At 37.4% G+C, this 21,262-nt stretch overlaps 1 protein-coding gene across 12 annotated transcripts in view; it reads right to left on the bottom strand.

Annotated features, from left to right (window-relative positions):
- Positions 1-21,262, bottom strand: part of Anks1b (ankyrin repeat and sterile alpha motif domain containing 1B) — a 1,082,674-nt gene that overhangs the window by 695,951 nt on the left and 365,461 nt on the right. The gene's annotated exons all lie outside the window — the stretch shown is intronic.

Here is a 21,262-nt window from a genome sequence, read left to right as displayed (position 1 = left end):
CAGAAATCCACCTGCCTCTGCCTCCCAAGTGCTGGGATTAAAGGCATGCACCACCACTGCCCGGCTATGGCTAATCATTTTTAAGGTTAGGATACGATATAGATCCAAATTTTATGTTACTAAATTCCTCACCATAGTCTAAAAAACACAGTTCAATGAATTGTATAACATCTTAATTTCTTATGAATGATGTATTAACTAGTTACCAATAAGTATTGGACCTTCCCCAAGTGTTAGTGTGTGTGTGCAAGAATGTGTGTGTATATTTAAGTGTGTGTTTGAATGTGCATTTGAGTGTATATATGTGTGTGTGCATTTGAGTGTATGAGAATGTGCGTGTTTGATTGTATGTGTATGTGTTTGAGTGTATTTGAGTGTGCATGTGTATTTGAATGTGTGTGAGTATGTGAGTATGTGTTTGAGCATATTTGAGTGTGTATTGTGTTTGAGTGTGTGAGAATATGTGAGTGAATGTGTTTGTGTGTGTTTAAGTATGTGAGTATGTTTGAGTGTGTGAGTTTGAGTGTGAGTTGTGAGTGTGTGTGTGTGTGAGTGTTTGCTACTATGTTAAGCACAGAGGCTAAGCACTGGAGATTTTATCTGAAGTTAGTAAGTAATAGATAGTGCTTGCCCTTGGGGAGTTCATAGTCTTCTACAGAAGACAAATAACCTGCACAATGGATTTCAGAATGAATCAAATTTTATATTTTTTCTGTTTGTTATCTTATAAAGTACACTTTACAACTGAGAAACAAATAGCAAGAATATAAACTCATTTTCAAACAATCTTCCATGATGTACTCTAGGGTGACACAGATTCCATGTGAGCTCCGTTCTCTATAATGATATTTACAGTGAGTGCAATTCAAGGTCGGGGTAATTGCTTTCAGACCACACCAGACCCTCACACATCAAAGAGTCAATTATGTTCACTCTACTCTATTGAAAGCGGGAAATTGGGAGTAATTTATTTTTAACAACAAAGGGTGACAAAGTAGAAAGCATCCAGAGGAAGCAATCAGGAGGGCATGTGCTTTCAAACCCATATCAGAGAAGAAAATGATGAAAGGAGACACAGCGTTCTATCCAGAGAAGCTGCACAGCCACACAATGGTTTTCTCAACATATCTGAAAGGCTCTCCCTTAAGAGCTGTCTCACAGAGTGGAGGGAAGGGCATAGCTCTTAAAAAGGCAAACAACAACAACAAAATAAAACAAAAATATCTAATGTTTATAAGACAAGGAGAAGAAATTTGGGTCCATACCCAAAGTAAGTTTTATGAATTAATAGTATTAATTTTCTTATAAAATAAACATGAAGTGACAAAATAATAAGCTAACAAACATGACTAGTAACAGAGTAGACTCTCCATTGCTGGAAGTCTCCTGCTAGTTATCTGTGGATGAGATTATGGATGAAGCACATTTGCGGTGTTACACCAGAGAACTGGGCTTTGCTCCACGCACTTCACCCTGTGCACCCCTGTCTCCAGAATCTGCTGCAGACCCTGCCACACAACATGTATATGCAATCCCAGACATACAAGAGGGTGTGGAAATGATATTTTATTTAAAATGAGGCCAGCAGCCTGGATAGCACAGTGAAAAAAAGGAAAATGAAAAAAAAAAAAAAAAAAAAAAAAAAAAAAAAAAAAAAAAAAAAAACAAAAGGAAGGGAAGTAGGAAGGAAGACATATTGAGGTTACAACAGTAAAATTGTATAGAGTCTAATCAGAGTCTCCATTCTTATCCCAGTTGGAATGGCAAATATCAACAAAACAACTGACAACAAATGCTGGAACAAGTATGGGAAATAATGAGAAGGAGGAGGGAGTGGAGGAGGAACAGAAGGAAGAGGAAGAGGAGGATGAGACGGGGGAGGAGGAGGAGGAGGAAAAGGAAGAGGAGAAAGATGAAGAGGAGAAAGAAAATAAGGAAGAAGAGGGAGAGGAGGAAGAGGAGGCAGAAGAAGAGGAAGATGAAGAGAAGAGGAGGAAGAGGGAGAGGAGGAAGAAGAGGAGAAAGGGGAAGAAGAGAAGGAAGAGGAGAAGGAAGAAGAGAAAGAGGAAGAAGAGAATGAGAAAGAGGAAAATGAGAAAGAGAAGGGTAAGAAAGAAAGGGAGGAGGAGAAAGAGGAGAAAGAAGAGAAGGAAGAGGAGGAGGAAAGAAAGGAAGAGAAGAAAGAAAGAAAGAAAGAAAGAGAAAAAAGAAAAAAGAAGGAAAAAGATTTTTCAGCACTGAAAACATACATACAAGTGACATTATACAGACTGAGTAGATATATGTGTATATAGATATATGTATTTAAATATAATTAATGAAAGGGCAGGCTATGCATTTGGAAGAGAACAAGTAGGGAATATCAAGGAGTTTTTGGAGAGAGAACAGGGAAGGGAGGAATGATGTAATGACATTATAATCTCCAAAATAAAATAATTAGAAATGTCTCTAGGTAAAACACTGCACTAAAATTTTCAGAGCAATTCATGGACTTGGTAAAGTTTCAGTGTCATTGCTTATAAAGAATTATTATGATTTTTAAATCCTTAAAGATGACTTGGAAATTTAATTCTCACTATTTCTTCATGCACAGGCTGATTCCACATCTTGACTTCTGTGAATAAGGCTATGATAATCATGGGAGTAATTATAACTTCTCAGCATACTGATCCCATGTCCTATGGGTAGATACTCAGGAGTTGGATAGATCATGCTCAGTACTTTCAATTATTTGGGAAACTCTATTCCATTTATCATAATGGCTGCATCAACTAATATTCCATCCAGTGGTGTTCGTGGGTTTCATTTTCTCCATATTCTCCTAATACTAGTGAATTTTTATCTTTTTAGTATTAGCCATTCTACCAGCTATGATATCTCATTGTAACTTTGATTTGCATTTCTCTGATTATTAGGTAGAGGCTTTATTTATACGTGTTGGTCATCCTACAAATGTTCTTTGAACATATGAACGGCTCTCCAGGTCCTTTGTCCATTTTAAAAAGTTCATTACTTTCAGCTATGGAGATGTTTGAGTGCCCTGTACAGGGATAGAAACCCTCTAAATGATACATAGTGCACAAATACTTTAGCCTGCTTTATAAGTTGTTTTTTCATTTTGCTCTTTGTTTTGCTGAACAAAAGTCATTTGTCCAAGGTAATACATTTATTTACTTTGTTTTTGTTGATTATTTTTGTATGTAGATAAAAAAAAAAAATCTGCCCAGACCAATAACATGAAAATTTTAATTCTGTTTTCTTCTAGTACTTTTACAGTTACAGGTTTTATTTTTTAAGTCGATATTAGATTTTCTGAAATGAAAATCTAAGGTAATACTTCTATGAAGCTATCAGGTTTTCCACAGCAATTTATTGAAGAGAATGCCCCTTTCGTATTTTGTGTTTTGAGTATCTCTGTATCTATAATCGTTTTCCTTCAAGTATTTTGCAACAGTGTTTGACTGTGTAGCTCGGTTTGACCACAAACTTTTCAATCCCCTGCCTCAGCCTCCAAAGTACTGTGATAATAGAGGAATGTACTGCTACATCTTTCTATAAATCATATATTAACATAAATTATATATATATATTTTATAATCTGTTACTTACTTTCAAAAATATGTTATGAACTTTTTTAATGGTAAACATATTTGGTCCTTGACTCTGATATCTGACAAGGTTTTCTGATTCTATGACATACAAGAGCAAGATATATTCATAGGAATTATATTCCAAATTTTGAGTTTCATCTTAGGTTAGCCTAGTGATATGTGGTTGAACAATCCCCTATGATTCTCCTTAGGCAAATCACAGGTCTCAGTGAATCATGTGATCACAAGGGTAACTCAGTGTTATACTCGAATATATTTTATTGCTAAACTATGATGTCTGTCATATTAGGTGAAGTAAATGCACTTTTGGGGGGGTAGGGAGGGGATGGATTTTGAGACAGAGTTTCTCTGTGTAGCCCTGGCTATCCTGGAACTCACTCGGTAGACCAGGCTGGCCTCGAACTCAGAAATCCGAATGCCTCTGCCTTCCAAGTGCTGGGATTAAAGGTGTGTGCCACAACTGCCTGGCATAAATGCACTTTTGGTTTAGAATATTTTTAACTTGAAATGGATTTGTCAAGATTTGACCCCATTCTTAATTGAACATATGTTCAAGTGATAAATTTAAGGTTAGATACCAATATACATGTAGTCATAATTTAGTCAGTTCTACTGTATTGAAATGTAATGTTTTCCTCTTTTAAAAATACCTTCTTATTTATACAACTTGTTTATATGTTCCACTCTTTTGAAACAGAATTCCTACAATAAAAGGTATATACCATATGTTTAGGTAAAGTTAAATCTGTTCCTGAAATTTTCTAATTCGTTCCATATGTTAGCTGGTTCTAGGACTAGCATCATATAGTTTGATTATCAGATCCTTAAGAATGAAGGGGTTTGCAGCCCCATAGGAGGAACAACAATATGAACCAACCAATACCCCCAGAGCTCCCAGGGTCTAAACCACCCACTGAAGAGTACACACGGAGGGGTCCATGGCTCCAGCTGCATATGTAGCAAAGGAAAGTCTTGTGGGACATCAATGAGAGGAGAGGCCCTTGGTCTCTGAAGGATTGATGCTCCAGTGTAGGGGAATGCCAGGACAGGGAAGCAGGAGTGGGCCAGGTAGTGAGCAAGAAGGTGGGGGATGGGATGGGGGGTTTTCAGAGGGTATAAAATTTGCAATGTAAATAAAGAAGATATCTAATAAAAGATATTATTGGAATGAGAATATCACACACACAAAAAGATTCATTTTGTACATGGATAGATAAATCTCTCCTTATATTCCTCTATGTCAAGTCATTCATTATTACCCTCATGTTTATTTTAATGCACATTTCTGAGTTATTAAATTATTCCATATGCTTTGTCTACTACTAATAAGTCATACTTTCATGTATCAGGTCACCTAACCAAGCTAGTTTTTACTTCTGATGCTTCTTCACTGTGATTCCCAGTCAATCAGGAGCTATGCTTCTCTCTCAGTGTATGCTATCTCAACCACACTTATTTCTCTCCACTGTACTTTGTCCAGATATCCAGTGTGTCCCACTTTAACTGACAGAGCAACTTCCAAACTAGTCTCTTGGCTCTAAGGCTGCTTTTCTCATATTCATTTTACTTCCAAACACTCATATGAGGGAGTTAAGTCTTAGTCATGTCTCAAGTAGTGCTCCTGCTTTTGATATAACTTTAAGAGAAGAATTAATGCTATGGACTTAGTGGGTGTAGATACCAAGCAGATCTTATAAACCATCCCAGAATCCTCATACTAAGTGATTTCATTGAGTAAACTAGTGTTCCTCATACAAATCATATTCATATAACAAGAACTGGACAAATAACCAAGGTACTGTTTAATGAGTTGAAGCATAATCCTATTATTATGATAATAGTCTTAATGTTTAAAGTGTTTGTCTAGCATTTAGCAAAATTCCATGTGGACAGCAGGACAGTGAATACATGCTGAGGAGAATGAGGTCATAAAGTAATTCTTCATTTTGTGTTCTCTAGCCTGCTTCTTCCACTTACATGAGAGCCGAAGCCATCTTCCTTAAGAGGCACATAAACACTTGATCAATTTTTGTTTAATTAAGTCTGAGACAAAGCCATTTGAGGACAACCATACATTTGGATCACTAAAGTGAGAACAGCAATATACATTTGCAGAATATTTTGTGTTCTGTGAAACAAACCCTATTTTATTTGCCCAAATGATCCCCATTTAGTGCTCACAACAATCGATCCAATTTTCATTCAGAAAATAGTTTGGGGGTGTTAAAGAACTTATCTAATAAAAGCTTGTGCACAGTGGAAGAGCTGGGCTCTAACCTAGAATTCATATATTTGTATTGTGATTTAAAAGTACTATGATGGGCTAGAGTGCTCAGGGGTTAAGAGTACTGACTGGTCTTCCACAGGTCCTGAGTTCAATTCCCAGCAACCACATGGTGGCTCAAAACCATCTGTAGTAGAATCTGATGCCCTCTTCTGGTGTGTCTGAAGACAGCTACAGTGTATTCATATAAATAAAATAAATAAACCTTTTTAAAAAGTACTATGACCAGATCTATACCTCCATAGCATTAATTCTTCTCTCATAAAGTTATATCAAAAGCAGAAAACATACCCTTTTTTTAAGTAAAATCTGGATCTGATGATTTTTTAAGCATTTGAATCCCTCTTCCTACAATGAGAAATCTTGGGCTTCTTATACAAGTTAACTGTCAACATATCATTGAAAGCCAGTCCCAGTAATAGCAACAGAGAGAGAAAATGAGGTGACTGATCTTAAGGGCTCCACCACACCTATTCTAACTCAATAGGGCTCTCAATTTGGTGAGCAACTGCTTTTTCTCTATTTGGCTTTATTTTAGGTTCGAGATCTCAGACTTACTTCTGGGTTCACATTCTGATAGCAGTAGCAAGACTACAGCTGTGTTCTTGGCCATCATTAGCAGCTCTCTTCCAAAAAATGGATTTCCAGCCCCTGGATCCTAAATAAATCCCTAAGCCCTACACTGTCTAAGTGAACTGAGGAAATGCAAAATTTTGATGCTTTGTTTTGCTTAGCCTGATTCATCCTATCTGCTCTACGCAACTATACATATGTGGACCAAAACAGTGCTTGGTCAAAATGACCAGCAATGTGACTGAGCACTGATTAAATTAATAGGAAGTATGTACTCCCTCATCCCCAGAAAAATAAACTATGTTTTATATGTTGTTTATATTGTGCTTCTATAGTTGCTCAAAACTACTGAATAAATCAATTATTACAAGAAATTAAACATAAGATCTTCTAGTAAAGAAACAAGCTATTATTAGCAATCCCTCCACACAAAAGTATTGAGAATTACAACTATTGGTTTTAGAATGTAATAAATCAGCTATTTAATATGGCATTGGCTTAATTTAATAGAAGTATGGCATTCATACTAAAGAGAGTATCTGGCCTCCTCCCTTCTGTGCTAATCAGTAATGATTTGTTTTACTAGGTATCACAATATTAACTCAATCCTTTTTCTGATTGTTTAAATTTACCTAAAAATCTTAAACTTCATCTAATTCAACTGCCATCTCTGCTACCCTGGAAGAGGCTAGGTATGAAGCATCTCAAAATCCCCGTACTATAAAGGAACGACTAACTAGATTAGCTGACTATGGTAAGGATGTACAAGTTTTCCTTATCAAAAAGGTGGAGGAAGAGAGTTGACTTTCTGATTTAGGAGAATCCATCACAACAAAGAAGAGACCAGTGATGGACTCAACTGCTTCACAAACATTCCAATCAGGAATTATTTAAGATCAGAAATGGGTGACACTGAGGCCTTTTCAAACAGCTTTGATAGAGCATCACCATGGATTTTCCTCTTACCCCAGCTCATAGCCATGTGAAGAAACCAAGAAGTTTAAAGAACAATGGATGGAGCCAATACCTAGGACATGAGGCTAGGCCCTGTGATCCGTATACAAAGAGGGAGGAAAAGCCAAACGGGATGTTTTCTTTGAACACAGATAAGTAGAAGAATCATTTGGCATTTAGTAAATATCATACGTAGAAAAAGTGAAGAAGAAAAGTTACAGGGAAATATCTGTATCAAATATCTGAAAGACGGAAGAGAGGACAGAAAGGGTCTGTCTCTAAGTGTGCACATGGAACCTACGGGGAAATGACAAGAGGATGAGAGGCCTCATCTTCACATTGGAGTTCTAACAATTAAAGAGTTCATTGGGTTGAATGTGGCTGCTTCCTGTAGAAGAGTGGCTCTCAACCTGTGGGCCACAACCCCTCTGGGGGGGTCACATATCAGATATCGGATGTTCTGCATATCAGATATTTACATTATGCTTAATAACAGTAGCAAAATTACAATTATGAAGTAGCAACAAAATATGGGGTTTTATGGTTGGGGGTTCACCATAACATGAGGAACTGAACTAAAGGGTCTCAGCATTAGGAAGGTGGAGAACCCATTACTCTACAAGGTTCTCTATTCATAGCATCTTCATACCTAGCCTGTTCATCTCCAGGGTCGAATTAGATGAAGTTTAAGATTTTAGGTAAATTAAAACAATCAGAAAAAGTATTGAGTTAATATTGTGATACCTGCTTTCAATGCTCTTTGGATGCTTATGCTGAGGAAAGAGAAAATAACCCTAAAACTTGGGAATGTGGGTTTGTGGTGGTTTGGAAGTTTGAGATGATTCACAATCCCAAATGACTCAAAGCAAATAAAAGCTTGTGGAAGTAGCCTGATTTACTCAGATATATGCACAATATTAAGAGAAATTATCTTCAAAAGATTTTCAATGACATTCAAAGCAAGTGTATCACAATACAATTACAGAACAATAATAAAATAATGTTTAAAGAAGGGCCATTGGGTGTGAGAAAGTTTGATGCCCACAAGACAGCCCTAAAGAAAGGAACACTGGTTACTGTAGTTGGGAGAATAATGGCTTCCTCCTGAGAACCACAGTCTGACCCCTGCACTGCTGACTATATCATGTGCATAGATAAATAGATTGTGCAGTCTGTCTGTCTGTACATAAGTTAAGGATCTGGAGATGAGGAGCCAATATTGAATTAAGATGGCTGAACAATATAATCAGAACAATATAATCCTTTTACAAAACACTGTTTTCAAGACACAAAAGGCTGGTTGGATATATGAACTCATGGGGGCTTTGGCTGCATGTACACAACCTGCATAAAATCATGCCAATCAAAATTGCAACATGGATAGGGGAGCAGTTCTCAAAGTTCTACTTCTTGCTGAACAGAAATTGCCATTGATGGTTTCTCGGGATGGAGAGTCAGTTTACTTCAGGAAGGGACCCAGGTAGGTTGACCACACATGGCCTTACAACCACTCATATAAAACCAGCAGTGTTAATTAGATTTGGGGGTGGAAGGCAGAGAGAGAAAGACAGAGACACAGAGAAAGAGACAGACAGAGAGATTAAGAGACACACAGAAAGATATGCAGCTGAAGAGATGACTAAGCAGTTAAAAGCATTCGCTGCTCTTCCAGAAGACCCTAGTTCAGATCCCAGCACTCACTTCCAGCAGCTCACAACCCTCGGTAACTTCACTTCCAGGAGACCCAATATCCTTTTTTGGCCAACACATAGACTCAAGTAACACACACATACACATGAAGATATATATGTATATCACATATATGTATATATTATAACATATAATAGTTATATTATATATAGTTATATTTATATATATTATATATACATATATATGTATATATGATTACATAAAGTTGCCAATAAGATGTGGTGGTAGAAATGTGGAAACCAGGCTGGAGAGATGGCTCAGCGGTTAAGAGCACTAACTGCTCTTCCAGAGGTGCTGAGTTCAATTCCCAGCAACCACATGGTGGCTCACAACCTTCTGTAATGGGATCTGATGCCATCTTCTGGTATGTCTGAAGACAGCAACTCACATACATATTTTGGTGTGTCTGAAGATAGTGTATTCACATACATTAAATAAATAAATAAATAAATAAATCTTAAAAAAAGAAAGAAATGTGGGAACCTGGGAGACACAGAGAAGGCACTGGGAGGTTGGTTTGACAAAAACATATTTTATATGTGTATTAAATTCTCAAAAAATAAATAAACATATTTTAAAATAAAAATCATTTTAAATAGAAGAGGAGAGAAGATGAATCAATATTGTAATAATGTAGCTTGCTAGCCTTGGATCTAGAGTCAGCTACAAGGGGCCTGGGGATAGCTCATTTGATAAACTGACTTTCCTACAATTACTTAAAAACTAGATGTGGGGGCACCCTCTGTAACCCTAGCACTCTTAGCACTGAAGACTAGAGACCAGCAGATCCCTGGAGCTTATTTATCAGCCAGACTAGACAAGTTAATAGACTTCAGGGTTGGTAAGAAGACCTGACCAAAACAAGGCAGAGAGCAAGAGAGGAAGGCACCAAACATCATCCTCTAGCCTCAGGAGCCATTTTACAAACACGCACCCATACACATGTACATGCATCATATGCACCAACAAAGAAAAATTAAAGAAGTCAGCTTGAAACCAAAGACCGAAGGTAGTGCACCAATGCTGAAAAGGGTCAGAGAACATTCTCCACTAGAATATCTGCAGTGAAAGTAGAGGTTTATTGTTGTTTGGCTGTCTGTCTCTCTGTCTGTCTGTTTTAGTCTAGTGGGATTCATTTTGAATGCCTCTAAACCATGAAATAATAAAACTGCTTTTATCCTAGTAAATTTGGGGAATTCGATACAAGGACAATAGGAAATTCATAACACACCAGCTGAAGTAATCAAGAACTGAGAAAGCCTGAGAGGACATCAAATTACACCTCAGTGGAAAAAAAATGCTTTGCTATCAATATTCAAAGTCAGTGATTTTTATCTGCCTCGAAGTTAATGCGGCACTATTCCATCTGTGTGCCTGCCACTTATCTGGAGTCTTGACACAGAATCTTAAAGTGAGTTTGGAAAAATAAGTGTGTGCCGATAGCCAGATGACAATTTGAAAGAGAAAATGAGGGAAAGGAAAGAGGTCAGCCTTTCCTCATAGATTTAAATAAATATAAATACTCTGATACAAAATTGAAAGGCAATAGAATACAAAAGGTATTTAAAAGGAAAGAGAAATGAAGAGGGGGAAAAAGGCTGATAAATCTATGTTGATGCAGGGATTAATTAATATATTTATTAGGAAGGCATTGAAGAGAGTCTTTAAAAATTATGCTAAGATGCTAATTGTAGCTTTCCATGGTTTATGGCTTTGGGTGGAGGTGGGGGTGAAAAAGGACTCAGTTTCTTTATGGGGCTGGCCATTGGCAGTTTGATGAATCTCCAACAAGTATACGATGGGCAACACAAACTAGAGTTGGTATATTTTTTTTTCTTTTTGGGGGAGGCAGGGATGGGAGGTGGAAAAGGACACAAGGGTGGGAGGGTGGTCCTGGGAAGAATGGGAAGTGAGTATGATCTGGGTACATTGTATGAAATTCCCAAACAATCCTATAAAAATATTGTATTGGGAAAAAAATGAAATAAAATGTTCAATGACAAATATGACAAAGGACTCATCTTTAATCTGTAAACAGAGTTATAAATTAAAATTAAAGAGATCAACAACTTAAGAGAAAAATGATGACATGATAAGACCTGATCATGAAAATAACTAGAGACACTGTGAAAAGAGAGGTGTCTGCTCTTCTTTATCATTCAACATAGGTAAATTCAAGCAATCATTCCTAACCAAATTCCTATAAACAATGCAAAGGGGGCTTAAAATGGACACTTCTTATATTTTTGTTGAACATATGAGCTAAAACATCTTCCAGCCTAGTTTGTTTATAGCCACTAGTTGATATGGACTTTAAAACTTATATTTAGCTTTTTTTCTGATTTTTTTTGGTCTGGTGTCTTAGAGTTTCCATTGCTGTGAATAGACATCATGACCATGGCAACTCTTATAATGGCAAACATTTCATTGGGGCTGGCTTATAATTTCAGAGGTTTAGTCCATTATCATCACAGTGGGAAGCATGGCAGCAAGCTGACAGACATGCTGTTGGAGGACCCAACAGTTCTACATCTTGATCCAAAGGCAGCTAGAAGGAGACTGTCTTCTACAGGCTGCCAGGAGAAGAAATAATCTTCCATACTCAGCGGAGCTTGAACATAGGAAACCTTAAAACCTGCCTCCACAGTGACACACTTCCTCTAACAAGGCCACGCCTCCTCCAATAAGGTCACATCTCCTAACAGTGCCACTCCCTATGGGTAAACATTCAAACATGAATCTATGGGAGCCATTCCTATTCAAACCACCACACTTGGCATAGGATGGAATCAGAAAGTTTCCATCACTATTCCTAGAGCATAACCATTTATGCACATCACATAGTTGCTATTCTCATTATCACTATGTGTTAGTGGAAACTGAAATGGACGGAGGCAAAAAAGCAAAGCCTGCATCTATCTTCTGGTCAAGGATGTGAAAAAGTGTAATCATGCTGGGTACAATAGAGAACACCTTGGAGGGCAGAGGTGGGTGGGTCACAGCGACTTCAGGGCCAGCCTAGTCTACAGAGCAAGTACCAGGCCAGCCTCGGGTTATGTACTGGTAGCAAATTCCATGTAGCTGGATACCCTCAGAAAAAGAAAAGGAAATAAAGAAATAAAAAAGGAAGGAAGGGAGAGGGAGAGGGAGAGGGAGAGGGAGAGGGAGAGAGAGAGAGAGAGAGAGAGAGAGAGAGAGAGAGAGAGGAAGAGAGAAAGAGAGAGAGAGGAAGGAGAAGAAAAGCCTTTAAAAATGCTATAATTAGATCTAATCAAAATCAACATTGATTGTAAATGAGTATTAGGATACAGTTCCCTTTAAAAGAAGTTCTCAATATGCAGGGAGCGAGATCCATTGCAAATCTTCTTTCTGATTGCCCACTTCAGAATGGAAGGTTTTAATCTAAACATTTGAAACCAAAGTACAAATCTCACCAGCAAACTGCTCAGAGACTCAGGGTAGGTTCTTCTCGGGAATGGGGCTTTGAGTATGACATGGATCTGACAGATTATCAGCCCCAAACTGCCTGGGTCCAGATCAGAGACAGAAGCCCCAGTATCTCTGAATACAACCTTATTTGGAAAGAGGAGCATTGCAGGTGTGTGTAGTTTGTTAAGTAAAGATTCAATTTAAAATTACGGTGATCCTTTTAATTCAATGACTGCTGTCAACACCTTAGTTTCCTGCTTTGCACTTCAAGAATTGCCATATGACAATAGGGGTTTGTTTTTGCTTGTTTCTTTGTTTGGTTTTTGGAGGGGAAACTGGGAAAGGAGAAATTTACATGTAAATAAAGAAAATATCTAATAAAAAAAAAAGTAAAAAAAAAGAATTGCCATATGATAAAACGCCTGTGGTTTAGGTTGGCAGTTACAGGAGTCACCGGAAACTAATAGAGGGGAGAGAACACGTGACACAGAGTCGTATTGATGAAAAAACTTTAAAAGGATAAGAAAAATATTTGACTGATCATCTTTAGTGTCTGAAATTTTATCTGTAGACTCAAGATTAGCAGGAGAGGGGATTATCTCTGCCTGTCACAAAATCACACACGTATAAAAGCTATAAAAAATTTAAACCCACATATTGTGTGACCCACAATTTCTACTGGAAAGAAATTTTTTTCTACAACTAAAGCTAAGAATAAAAATTGAAAGTACACTTTTAAGAATGGGCACTAAATCAGGGTTTATATTAAAGGACTGGAACTTATTTTGGTCTGGATTCAATGGAACATCATTCACAGAAAAAGGTAATGTAGTATAATGGAGTCTATAGACTTTGAGCTTCCTAAGATCCAAGTGGGTCTCATGTAAACAATGAAAGTTTGGGATTTTATAAGTAAGTTCTCTTTAAATCAAAAACTCCAATGAACCCAGTGATCTGTGTTTTACAAATACCAGGACATTTGAATGAGAATTATTAGTGAAAATGATGTATTCTACATAAGATAGTGTGGTGCCCTACTACCTGAGTGGTCCACAGATAAAGTCAGTATTATGACTCACCCATTTTAAAAATGCAATACTATAGAAGTAGCAAGCTAGGTATGATGTCACAAGATAGTAATCCCAGGACTCAGGAGGCTAAATAAAGCAAGGTGACAGTGACTTTAAGTCTAACCTGGACTATTAGTGAACTCCTATCTCAAACAAACAAAAACAAGTATCATTTGTAAGAAAGCATGCATACACACTGCATCTCTTGAAACAATGATTACACATTCAAGGGTTAACAATGGAAAACAAGATAATATTCTCTTTTATTTTGTTCAACCTTTTAAAAGCCATATGTATATGTTCTATTCAGGCAAAAAAAAAGTGGTCTATGAATCTAAATGCCGCTAAAGAAGGTGCTGAAATAGTTTCAAAAATATGCAACTTTGACTTTTATTTCTGGTATGGTTGTGAAGAAATTTGCATATCCAGGTGAAGTTGTAAATAGTGAAATACTAAGAATAATCTTAATGAAGCAAATAAATGCAGTTGAAACCATGCCCAACACTAAGCAAAACCAAATAGAGATCATCTCAGTAGGAATCCTCATCAAAAACCCAGATGATCTACTTATGAGACAAAGGGGAATGGATGGAACTTACTAACACTTTGACAAAATGGAAAGTGTTTTCTGTGAAACAACCTTGAAGCTAAAAAAAAAAACAGAATGCATTGGTGTGGTGGTTTGAATAAAATTAGCCTCCACAGGCCCATAGGGAGTGGCACTATTAGGTGTGACCTTGTTGCAGGAGGTATGGCCTTTTTAAAGGAAGTGTGTCACTGTACAGGTGAAATTTGAGGTCTCATCTGCTCAAACTACACCTAGTTGGCATGCAGTCTCCTTCTGCTCCCTATAAATCAAGATGCAGAACTCTTTGATCCTTCTCCAGCACCATGTCTGCCTGTGGGCTGCCATGCCTCCTGTCATGATGATAATGAACTAAACCTCTAAACTATAAGCCAGCCCCAATTAAATGTTCTCCTTTATAAGCATTACAATGGTAAAGGTATAGCAATAAAACCCTAAGACAATTGCCTAGGAAGTATTAAGTATAGTAGATCGAAAGAGAGTGAGCCCATATGAATTCTTTACAATGAGAGCAGGAATATCCCACTCTTTTGTTTTGGTTGGGGGACAGAGAAGCATTAAATAAAATTGAATATTCAAACATAAATAGCCTTTACAATTACATATAGAAACCCAGGAGATGCCAGTCAATTTGAAAGTCAATTGGTATTCTATATAAATATTTAAAACATAAACATTTAAGGCTGTCTACCCATCATTTCCATGCAGAGAACTACATAGTATAAAGAAAGTGAATGTGACAGACATTTTATAACATCTTCAGACTTTTAGAAAATGCTTTTCATTCTTTAGAGTCAATGCAATTGAGGAAGCAACATGAGGGTGTTCAGTTTTATAGGAAGTAAAAAAAAAAGTTGGCTTTAATAACCACCAACAACACAGAATCCTTATGATCATGTATCTGTAAGTGACTATTAGTTAAATCAAGGAATCTTTAAGATGTCAAAATAAGAATTCCCCATATGTTTTCTATCTTAGTTACTTTCCTATTGCTGTGATAAAATGCTGTGATGAAGGCAACTTATAAAAGAAAACATTTAATTTGAATTTGTGGTTTCAGAAGGTTAGAGTCCATAATAATGGATCAAAGGAACAGTTGAGTACTCACATCTTAATCCTCAACCACAAGATAGAGAGATACTGTGGATAGCCTTGAATCTTTTGAAACCTCAAATCCCACCCCTAGTGACACACTTGCTCCATCAAGGACACTTCCTAGTCTTTCCAAAGCAGTTTCATCTTCTAGGGGTTAAGAATTAAAAAATATTAATCTATGAGGGACATTCTCATTCAAACCACTCTCTAGTCACCCTTAGGCTCATGGCCAAATCATAAGGCAAAATGCATTTAGTCCAACTTCAAAAGACTCCATATTTCTACAGTCTCAACACAGTTTAAAAATAGAAAGTCTCTTCAGAGACTCACGGCACTCTCTTAATTGTAACCCCCTATTTAAAAACAATAGATACTTTCAACATACAGTGTTGCAGAATGTAAATTACCATTCCAAACAGGGGAAATGAAGAAATTGTGAGGAAATACTAGACTGAAGCAAGGCAGAAATCCAGCAGAACAAATTCCAAACCCTACAGCTCCATGACTAATGTCAAAGAGCATGAATGGCTGAACCCATCTGGCTTTGCTGTTTGCAACACACTTGTCTCTTGTGCCCTGGTTCCATTCCCTCCTGTTAGCAGCTCTTCTTGACAGATGTCTCATAGCTCTGGCATCCCCAGTGTCTTGGGGTCTCTAACACAATCCAGGTTTCATTTTTACAGCTTTGTATGATAGCCTCTCGGGCCTCCATGCAGGGACTCCCCTCCTGCAAGCCTGTACTCAGTGGCTTCTCTTAGCTATAGAGGGAGATTTCACAATCCCCTCACTATGGTATCCTTTATAATTCTGAAGTTGGAACCATGTGGGAAACACTTTCAAGTTGCACTTGCCCAGTGGGGATTGAGCCTATCCCCACTGAACTGCACTTGCAGAAGTGACAGAAGCTTGGCTAGGCAGGATCTTTCCTGGAGAACATCCCTCCCTTTATTCCACCTCAAAACACGCCCCTTCCCATCATCTCATCTCGTTCAGTGCAAGCCTTGACTCCAACATTAAATTTCCCGATGCCCATTTTACTTCAGTCTGTATATTTTGTATTCTTTTTTGTCTACTTGCTCTTTTGCTTTGTAGACTTTCATGGAGTGTTTAATAATAGCCATGCAACAGAGTCAATATTAGGTTGTTTTGAAATCTCTACCAAGGAAATTAACCCAAAGCTTTCCAATTAGCAGATTATTAGGTCATGGGCAGAAAACAGCAATATTCTTTGCCAAAATATCCCAAAATGGTCTCTAGCCCATTTGCTAATATTGCTCCCTGTTGAAATCTCTTGATCTGGATTGTTATAGCCAACATTGCTCTTGGCATCATTGTCTTCCAATGTCCTACTCAGATAATTCATTAAGTTTCACTTATAGCACTTAACTGCCTTCTAGTCCAAAGTCTCAAAGTCTTCCCCATTCCTCCAAGACAACAGCATGACCAGGCTACTCACAACAATTCCTCACTCTGAGTACCAACTTCTGCCTTAGTCACATTTCTATTGCTGTGATAAAACACCACTACAAAAACAACTTGTAAAAAGAAAGTGTTTAATTCAGAAGGTCAGAATTCATGAAATAAGCATCTGAAAGCTCACATCTTGATCTATAACCACGAGGCAGAGAGAGGGAGACCAGGAACGGCATGAGAGTTTTTTACCTTTGATGCCTGCACCCAATGACATGAATTCCCCAGCAAGGCCACACCTCCTCATCCTTCCAAAACAGTTCCAACAAACTAGGAACAAAGCATTCAACCATATGAACCTATGGTAGCCAATCTCATTCCAGTCCCCACATCATTGGTCTTCCTACTTCCCATGCTTGCTCTGGTAACTCAAGCTCCCTCCACCTTCCTTTATTCAAAACCAGATTCTATGTTAGTCAGAGACTTCAACTGCTTCACTTCACTTTCTAGTTAACCTTATGACAACATGCTATTTCATGCCTGTTAGATTAGCTTGGCAGTGCATTTGAACATACTTTAATTCAAATTCTGCATCTATTTAACAACCTTCAAATAGAGACTTTAACTATGTAAAGAAAGTATACTGTATAGCAGTTCAAATCTACATTAAACAATAAAGAGATGAATAAAGATAATAATGGTAAATATGAAAGATAGTAGAAATGTATATTGTTGTAACTCTTTTCCCCCCCAAAAGTTCAAAGTAACTTCATAAAGAAATAATTACTAATCCATTTTGACATGCTTATAACATAAAATAAATATGTGATAAACACAAAGCAGTAACACAAATAAGAGGTGAAAAAAACTAAATTAGAACAAAGTCTCTGAGATATACTGAAATTGTGTTGATATTAACTCAAACTATGTTATTTTAAGTTAAAACAGTAATTGTAATATTCAGACTACCCACTAAGAAAATAGCAAAAATAAATTAATCTTCTTGCTTTGGAGATCAAAGAAACACTAAGATATAAATGGTAAAGTAGAAAATATTTTTTGTACAGAGAAAACAGTAATAGAGTGACAGAGGAACAAATAGGGTATGTGGGTAAAAAATAGCCACATGACAGACATACCATTGCCTACTAGTCACAGCATTAAGTGTAAATGCATTCAGTAGTCCAAGTAAAAAGTAGAGATTGGCAGAATAAATGAAAACAGAAGATAGATACTGTATAAGGAGGTGACGTGTTATATTAGGCTCATGGTCGCTGTGGCTGAAGTCTGAGTCATATGGCTCTATTAGCTGGCATGGACTCCATAGCTCCATGACTTCATGATAACAGGGAAAACAAAGAGTCACAGGAAGAAGAAACCAAGCAGATCCATTTCTTTACAACAATCCATCCTCATGATAACTCATCCAGCCCTATGAGGCTCTTGATGAACATATGAACAAAAAGAGACAGAAACTCAGTATTTCACTCTTTGCTATAGGAGGTTCTGCTTAGTCAAACAACCATCTTGAAATCAAGTGTGGAGCTCACTGTAAATGTGACACTCTAGTAAATATTCCTTTTCTAAATGTAACAAATGCCTAATCAGTGCCCATACTTGGTCTGTCTTTTGCTTTTGAAGGATATGGCCATAATCACTGAAATAACCCCAAGAAATTAAGAGGCAATAAAACCGTTTTAGAATTCAAAAAAGTACTTCTTCACAAAATAAAAATACTCGATTTGAAAATATCAAACCTGTCCTAGAGAGATGGCTCAGAGGTTAAGAGCACTGTCTGCTCTTCCAGAAGTCCTGAGTTCAATTCCCAGCAACCACGTGTTGGCTCATGATCATCTGTAATGGGATCTGATGCCCTTTTCTGCCCTGCAGGCATACATACATGCAGAAAGCTATATGATGTATAATAAATAAATAAATAAATAAATAAATAAATAAATAGAAAAGAAAATGCAGAACCCCCTTTAAAAAAATAAAATATCAAACCTGCCATAACCCAGTTATTACAGGGATGTAAAGCATCATATAAGCCTGACATCAGCAAAAGTGTTTCTCCAACAAGCCATGAACGTGAATGCTTGAACCTACGAATTATAACCGCACTGATACCAGAAAACACCTCCCTATCAGATTTTATTATTAATTTAAAGTAATAATTTTAGACCTACCATACAACATCCTTGTGAAGAAGAATCCCCCTTGTTTAGAATACACTGTTAAGCTCTTGGTTATCTGTGGAACACAGTGTCCCACATCTCCCTCACAACTGGGACAGAATCATACCATGCATATTTTGTGTTCCCAAGGGTAGAGAGTCCAGCCAGACAATCAACACCAGCTACTCTGTTTGTGTCTATAACAAACATTTAACAGTGGCTTTCAGATTTTCTATCCGAATTGTGTGGATACAGAGACATTAGGTTTCAACATTTACTTGGGTAATTGGGCCATGTAAATGATTGTTTACTCTGGCATGGCTTTACAAAAGAATTATGCATTAAAATTTCAGCCAAAAGATGGTATAAAATAACTTCTTAGGCAAAGATTAGGCACAAAACAGTTCTACTGAAGTCTGTATTTTACTGAAGCCCAAAGACTGCATATTAAAATTAAAGGAAGCAAAGCATTACAAATTAAGAGAAAATAAAAGGAGTGTTTTACCTGAGACTGCAAGAATCACACTTAAAGTGGGATATTGGAACTGGTAAGAGAGAAAAAAAATCTCTTACCAAAGTTCTCACCTAGGTGTTCAGTGGTTTGTGAAAGGTAAGAATGTAAACAGAAATAACACCATCATACCTCGTAAGGAAAACAGATTGCCAATTAGGATAAACTTCCCACTTAACTTTGTATCATGAGAGTACAGGCTTGGTCTCAAGAAAACTGAAAAATATGATAAGGATTAATCAAAGGTTCTATAAAATGCATGCTTTTTAGTATGTATATTATAGTGAGCATGTATATGAATCACCAAAAAAAAAAAAAAGGCTAAAGATGACTCCATAGATGATACAGCAATCAGGGCAGAACTCTCATGTCTCGGAATGAGTTCAGCTTGTCCCGACAGTCCACAGCACCAAATCTTAACTATGGGTTGCAGCAGTACCAGGTGAGCCATGGATACTTGGACAACAGTAAGAGGCTTCTGAATACACAATGACCTGAAATTAATTGAAAATCAGGGATGCCACGAAACCAAATTGCTGCAGGGAGTGCTTACCCACGCTGCATCCAGACTTCACTGGGGCCTCAATGCACAGGGCAGTGCATAGGCGTACTTTGTAAGATGCACCTTTCCATACAATAGCAACCAAAGCTGCCTGGAATGCATCAACTCTTTAAACGTAACATTTATTCACCTGTTGTGACTGTTGTCTCTGAGGCTTACTACCTTTATCTGCTAACCTAGGCCTAGTCCTGAAAGCTTCTAGCCTTTGCACAATCTAACCTAGGCCTAGCATGTTAAACTCTTGGTTACCTGTGGAACATAGTGTCCCAGTCTCCCTCTGAGACTTGCTGCTGAATAAGCTCACCCTTTCTTCTTTCTGAACTCTAGCTGGCTGGTTCAACTCAGTTCTGCTCAAACTCCTCTCCCAGCTGACTGTTTCAATCGGGCTTCTCTCTCGGCCTCTGAACTGCTCTGTTTGGCCTCAAACAGATTTTAGCTATCTTTTCTAATCTTCTGGCTCCTTCTCATTCTCTTGCTTGTTCTGTCATTACTGTGTCTAGCTTGCTCTTTCTTCAATCTGTCTCTGTAAAACCCTCCCAGTAAGACTGCCTCCTTCTCTATGCTGCTCTACTCGCCCTCTCGACCCTACTGCACTGTCTCCAGGAACTTTACTATATCCTGTACTGTACTCTTTTCTCCTGTATTGTCTGTCTCTCCCTTAAGTAGCTTCTCTTTCCTCTCTTTTCTCCTGAGACTTGGACATATCCTATTGTCAAATCCTTCTCTAATTTGTCACTTTTTCTGCAACTCAGTTAGGCATCACTTTCAAACATGGCTACTTCCTCCTGCAAACTACCTTTACCCTCATTGTTTGGAATTGAAGGTTTGTACTAAGGGTGTGTCTGTATTCCAACCAGGGGGATTGAAGGTGTGTGCTAAGGTTTGATCTATATCCTAACTAGAAATGGGTTCAAATATCATGTAACACAACTCAGATTTGAAACTATTGTCTGTTATGACTTGCAGTGTTTTTTTTTTCCCTTCTATGCATACAAAGTTTTCTTCTCTTAGCAAAACACAGCAGCTTAATTTTCAGAAAACAAAGACCTTATTTTCCCCAGTTTGTAAGGATCAATTAGCTCATCTTTGGATGGCATAGTGTTATAATGTTTGGTTTCAATTTTTGTTGCTACACGTGCTAACAAATTTCAAGAACAATCCTTAAATAAATTTTAACTTGGAATTAGAACAATTTCTAGAAAGGAAATAAAAACCTAAACACATTTCTGCCATTTTGTACATCTTTTTGCCAAGCAACATTGGCTATTATAATTTAAAAAAAAAAAAAAAAAA

This window comes from Mastomys coucha, unplaced genomic scaffold (assembly GCF_008632895.1).
Source record: "Mastomys coucha isolate ucsf_1 unplaced genomic scaffold, UCSF_Mcou_1 pScaffold4, whole genome shotgun sequence".
Lineage (NCBI taxonomy): Eukaryota > Metazoa > Chordata > Mammalia > Rodentia > Muridae > Mastomys > Mastomys coucha.
Note: the sequence above shows the minus strand (reverse complement) of the source record. Positions and strands in the feature narration are given on the sequence as shown.